Source organism: Atractosteus spatula, chromosome 22, assembly GCF_055471065.1.
Source record: "Atractosteus spatula isolate fAtrSpa1 chromosome 22, fAtrSpa1.hap1, whole genome shotgun sequence".
Lineage (NCBI taxonomy): Eukaryota > Metazoa > Chordata > Actinopteri > Semionotiformes > Lepisosteidae > Atractosteus > Atractosteus spatula.
Window position 1 is genome coordinate 4,518,689 of NC_142727.1, and position 6,731 is coordinate 4,525,419.

The following is a 6,731-nucleotide window of genomic DNA, read 5'->3' on the forward strand; positions in this document are numbered from 1 at the left end:
CGGAGAGAGACACTGTCGGGCGCATTGCCACAGCAGAAATATCTCCTCCTAATTCGTCCGACTCAGAGCTGCACCCCGACTGGTTGGTCAGGACCCTGAGGACACCGGGACGATGCCTATTGAACGCCACAGCGATTGGATGCAGCTGCTAGCTGGTCTTTGGTGTCCGTGCCGGGAAATATGAATCTATATCTGGATAAGTAAACCCAATGTTCTACATTGCATCTGGAGAATTCAGCTGTTACCTCAACACTAGTTGATATCAATTCTATTCATATGAGTAATGTATTTACTTCTGAGGAACTAATGTAGACTGAGTAACGATAGTATAGCCGAACGGCCTACTGAAGCATATTCATTGTTTGTATCTCTTTGTGTTTTGCATCTCTTCTTTATATACCTTGCACTTTGATAACCCTTACAGTAAGATCTGCCATCTGTATCCAGGCAGGCTGTTATATGTTTTATATGCACAATTTATGTATTAATAAATGTATCTCATTTATTGAATCCGTGTGTGTGTGTCGCTGATCAATCGATTGATTTTCTAATGGCCATAGCGAATCACCTCATGATTGCTGCTACAATTAATAAATTGTCCCAGTAAATTCACAAAACCCCTAAATATGCAAGTTCTCTAAAATGGAGTCACCCAAGAGCATCAAACCGTTGCTGCAGTTATTTCTAATGTCAGAATTAATCAGGTATTTCTTTATGCTCTCTTAAAGAAGAAATAAATAGCAACATTATATCATTTCATAAATGTGCACCTTCTTGTTAACCTCCTTGACCTGATCAAAACTTGTTTACTGATTGTACCTAAAAATCATTAAAATCATTTTTACATTGAATTTTGTCTATAAAGGAACATAATCACATCTGAATTACTAATTGTGTCTTCCATAAAATCATATAAAAACCCTACACCTTTTTCTGATAAATTGCGATGAAGCAAATATTTACCTAATTGGGCATTCGTTCGAAAAGGCTCTGAAATAAATGACATAAAATTAGATACAACTGGTTAAAATCCATTTCCACACTTTCAGCCTGTAGAGGAGTTGCTTTTGGATTTTTCTAGATTGAAATTGCCCAAGGGCCATGTCACAAAACAGAAATTTCTTGTCTAAATTACTGTCAAAACACCCTACTGTGTAGTATGATTAGGAACATTGGTACTATACATTTAGATATAAGTAGGTTAATGTCACATTTTTATTATATAAGTAAAACAGCAAAAGATATTTTTAATGAGACAACAGGATACATTCCATGAAATGGTCACTATTTCCAAAAAAAACTCTTGATAAAGAACAAACAAAGTTACCTGGTTGAGGCGCTACTCGATCTAAAATTAAAAGAAAAGGCACATTTTTAAATTAATCCTGGATCTTAGATTAATAGTTTGATCTGTTGAAATTGCCAGTTTAATATCGAAATGTATTGTAATACTACAATGCATGATGGATTCATTATGATAGTGCTGTACCAGCTGCTACAGTATGTATATTGAATTTCCCCCTGGCCTTCCCCAATCCTGGCCTCCTAATAACCCCCATCTCTGAACTGGCTTCATCACTCTGCTCTCCTCCCCACTGAGAGCTGGTGTGTGGGGAGAGGACTGGAGCATCATCCAGGTGGGGCTGCACACTGGTGGGGGTGGAGGGGATCCCCATGACCTGTAAAGAGCTCTGAGTGGAGTGTCCAGAAAAGTGTAAGGAATAATTATATGAGGATTATAATTCCAGAATGATCTTTAAAGCACATTTCAGTTTAGCTACGGTAACTCAGAACCACAGCTTAAGGACGTTTTACACCTCACTCTACCTCACTATCACCCACAGTAGCTAGAAGTGGTCAGTCTTACCAACAGCAAATATGACCATCCCCGCCAGCAGGAGAACAAGGGCAGCCTTCATTTTGTGCTAACAAGAGAAAGAGACAGCTTAACAAGAGAAAGGGACGTTTTCCAATCCTTCGTCTGCGATACAGATTTCATGGACCGTTTTGAATTCTAATTGAGGATATTTTATTAAACACATTAAAAATATATTACAGTATATATCCACGTATGTTGGAATCACCAATCATTCAAGGCTCTGCTTTCTTAGGTATCTTCTGTTCAACCACCAGGAGAACAGGGTCCAACACAATATCCTATTGGAACTATCCATCTTTTTACATGCTGTATGGTGCCTAGGGAGAGTGTTGCTGGGGTAGTTAACAGTAACTGGGGTAGTTGTTTCAGTTGTGGAACACCTATTTACAAGACATGGCACAACCTGGGTTCATACTACACCCAGCCACAGGACTCAAATATGTGCTCTGACTGAAACAGTGAATAGTTCCGTTAATGGAGTAGCATCCATATTCGGTTCTTAATGAAAAATAATGGCTGTAAACTAGCAATGCTGCACAGTGGATGCAGTGAGAGGCAAGCAATTTCAACATTTTCAACTGTACAATATCTAAAAATTGACGAGGCTCAACAAATGCAGTTTCAAGATGATCTGACCAATGTAAAGAATGTAAAATGAATTATATTTCAAGAACGAGAGCCCCGTTGTCAACACCAAATGTTGTATATTTCAAATTTACTTGCTGTACAACTTGAGGCCTGGAAGGAAGAAGCTGAATTCTTACCTGATAGTGTAAAGCAGTCACTGGTGAGTTGTTGTGAGATGTGCGAAAGTCTCTGAGCTGAAATTGAATCTGTGGGGCCCTTTTATACAATACTCCATATCAGGACAGGAGTGAGGAAAGCCAATGAAATTCCTTGCTGCAACATGCAAGTTAATTTTCATATTACACATGGGTAGTACCCGTGTTCACACCAATAGATAATTGTGAAGAGAAAGGAGTAATTGTCACTTTTATATTTAAATGTGATCTTTGACATTTGGAAAAGCGCAAAATGTAAATACAAAGTGCACTAGCCCCAACCTCATTTACTGAACAAAAGGCGATTTCTGTACTGATGGTCGTCAATAACCTTTCCAGAGTTCCCAAGGTTGTGAAAGAAATTTTCCTCTTATTTTTCATTCTAAGGAATTGAAAGAGTGCTGCACAGATACAGAGATTGCAAAAGTCACCTCCAGCCAAGTTCTCCCATTTTGTCGCTGCCTAAGCTTACAGGCTTGGGGTTTCTTGTTAGATGATGAAGCCCTAACTCACACAGTGATACAACAAATTGACCACGAAGACCAAGAAGCTTTGAAAATGAGTCGAGGATGAAGTGGCTAAACAGTGGAGATCAGGCTACAGTTTTTATCCCTCTGAAGTCCAGCATTAAGAAGTGGAATGTGCAGAATATCCTGCCTGCAAGGGTGAGGGACAGGAAAGACACCTTTATTGAGAGACACGCATCTTAAAACTTGGATGAGATGAACTGCAGACTTTTGGCTGAAGGCATTATGACTAGACAAGCCCAACATCAACCTTTTTAGTCTAAATGCAAAGTGTTCCTTCAAGCACAAGACCAACACGACTCATTCCTGTCAAATTCCGTGTAGACTTTAAAATCCTCATGCTCACCTACAAGGCTCTGCATGGCTTGACACCTCAGTACCTGTCTGAACTATTATCGCCCTACTCCCCACCTCGCAACCTTCACTCTTCTAACTCTGGTCTCCTTACTGTCCCCCAAGCCCGTCTACACTGTATGGGTGACAGGGCCTTCTCCTGCTGCGCCCCCAAGATCTGGAACTCTCTCCCCAAGGATATCAGAGAGTCACCTTCTCTAAACTCCTTCAAATCCAGACTCAAAACCCTCTTCTTCAGAAGAGCCTTTACTGAACTGGTTCCATTCTTCACCCCTCTGCTTCTCTTACTACCACCATCCACGGTCTCCTCTCTATATTGTAATTGTGTTTTATCTTGTGTATTATTCTCATTTATTGCTGTTGTCATTCTGTAAAGCACTTTGAGAAGCCACCTTTAAAGGCGCTATATAAAATAAAGATTATTATTATTATTATTATAAGTCAGCTGTCATGCATGGTGGTGTCAGCACCGTATTGCAGGAAGACATGAAGGAGAAAAGTCCAAGTGAATCCATGAGGAAAATCAGCTTGAGATCCAACATTCCTACAGGGATAACGATTGGAAGCACAAGACCTAAGCCACACTGAGGAGATCTGATGAGAAGAATGTCCTTGAGGGGCCCAGCTGAATCTTTGACTTGAATCCTATAGAAAACTGCTGAGACTTAATTGCAGTTCAACTCTGGAAAATATGTAGAATTGCATTTAAAATTGAGAATATCGCATCACCCAGGTTCTCTTAATCCAGATATCCACCTTTACACAGAGCTGTGTATGAGTCTGGAACAAGCTACTCAGTCAGGTCATTGAAGCCGGTACCCTGGCTTACTCCAGAAACAGCTAGAGGAGATCCTTGGGTTAATTTTTAACTACAAAATGGACCAGATGGCCATATTTTGTTTGTAATCTCTATGTTCTTGATCTGGCAGAACTGGAGCAATTTTTGTCAGGATCATATTTTTTTGCTCATAATCACATTCCACTGTATAACATTGATAGAGACTTATTCAGAAATATAAACAGCAGTATTTGCTGCCAAAACAGCTTCTGCCATCTGCTGAATAAGGTGGCTGAATACCGGTGTATCCGTTTTCTAACCACTTCATCCAGTTTAGGGTCCTGGAGGAACTGGAGCCTATCCTGACTTGCAATGGACAAGGCAGAGTATATAGTGGGTATAGAAAGTCACCACCCCTTTTCAAAATGTTCACCTTTTGTTGCCCTAAAGCCCAAAAAGACGCCAAAACTGGAAAAAGTCTGATTTTGTTTATTTACAAATTGTACCTTGCAATATCCAAGTGAAAAAAGAAAGCAAAATTTCTGAAAAAAAGTAGAATAACTGGGTTGAATAAGAGAACACCTCTTGAATTACAGCCTTAAGTCTGTTTGGATACTTATCTATCAACTTTGCACACTTAGAAGGAGGAAGATTTGTCCATCCCTCCATACAGAATTGTTCAAGCTCAGTCAAACTGCGTGGTGGCCGTTGATGGACTGCCCTCTTCAAGTCATGCCAAAGATTTTCGATGGGATTGAGGTCGGAGCTCTGACTAGGCCACTCAAGGACATCCACCTTCCTGTCCTTCAGCCGCTGTACGGCTGCTTTGGGTCATTATCATGTTGAAAGGTGAACCAGCTTCCCATTTTCAACTTCCTGGCTGAGGGCTGCAGGTTTCGCCTGTATTTTGCTCCATCCATCTTCCCTTCTATCCTGACAAGTGCCCCAGCCCCAGCTGAAGAGAAACAGCCCCACAACAGGATGCTGCCACCACCATGCGTTACTGTAGGAATGGCATTCTTTGGATGGTAAGATGTATTGGGTTTTTACCAGACGTACCGTTTTGCAGTCTGGCCAAAAGGTTCGATTTTGGTCTCATCTGACCACTGCACCTTTTGCCACTTGGCAACAGAATCTTTAAGGTGCTTTTTAGCAAAACATAAACAAGACTAGATGCAACTTGTTTTTTGAAGGAGTGGCCTTTTTCTTGCCATCCTCCCCTACAGCCAGTTTTGTGGAGCACTTGGAATATTGTTGTCACATGCACACAATGACCAGTCTTTGCCATAAAGGCCTGTAGCTCCTTTGCCATCGGCCTCTTGGTAGCCTCTGATCAGTCTCCTTCTTGCTCGGTCATCCAGTTTGGAGGGACGGCCTGATCTAGGCAAGGTCTGGGTGGTGCCACACGCCTTCCACTTCTTAATGACGGTCTTGACTGTGTTCCATGAGATACTTAAAGCCTTTGAAGTCTTTTTATACCCATCTCCTGACTTGTGCCTTTCCACAACTTCATCTCAAAGTTCTTTTGAAAGCACCTTTCTGCTCATAGTGAATTTCTTCATTTGAAATGCACTTCCAAGCAGTGGAATCCTCTAGAAACAGCTACTTTTATTCTGAACTAATCAAAATCACCACAATTGATCACAGATGGGAGCCAATTAGTTTGCTGTGTGATCTGCAAAGTGATTGGTTATACCTGAGCAAGTTTACACGTGCAGTTGTAAGGGGGGTGGGGGTCATCTAATGAATAAATAAGGTATTTTACTGTTGTAATATTAATTTTCAGATTGTTTCAGAATTTTATTTTCACTTGGCTAATATGGGTTACTGGGTGCAAATAAAAATGGAACAAGGCTAATTTGTTTTTCTATTTCAGAGTAACATACAACAAAAGGTACCAATTGTGAAAGGGGTCGGTGACGATCTATACCCACTTAGATGGGATGCCCGTCCATTGCAGGGTTGATACAGACACAAACCAATGATCATTAACTTACCAGTTTTTCTCTGGGCTCTGGGAGGAAACCAGAGCTCCCAGAGGAATATGGGGAAATCATGCAAACGCAGACAGCACCCCAGGTCCGAATTGAGCTGAGGCCCCCAGCACTGAGAGACAGCCATGTTATCCACTGTGCCACCCTCAAAATGATGATGCCACGCTTTAACATTTAAACTATAATGACAGGACTGTCACAACTCACAATGCCCCTTCAAAATACACATCATGATACTGTGGAAACCTCATTTGGCTAGGGAGATGAACTCATCCTGTTCTGTCCTTTATCATCACCCTCCCCTATTTTACAAGGTTAGCAGAACCTACAGTATATTTGCATGCCGACGCAGAAGTTTGGTTTTGGACTCCTGGTATCAAAAGTGAATTTTATTCAGGAGAAAAGGTTTTCCAGGTG

General features: G+C 41.0%; 1 long non-coding RNA gene across 1 annotated transcript; it reads right to left on the bottom strand.

Annotated features, from left to right (window-relative positions):
• Positions 1-963: 963 nt before the first annotated feature.
• Positions 964-2,683, bottom strand: LOC148816673 (uncharacterized). Its single transcript, XR_016094662.1, has 4 exons — positions 2,644-2,683; positions 1,868-1,925; positions 1,328-1,348; positions 964-990 (listed from the first exon to the last, which is right to left on the bottom strand). It is a non-coding gene; the product is annotated as an uncharacterized LOC148816673 (long non-coding RNA).
• Positions 2,684-6,731: the final 4,048 nt, after the last annotated feature.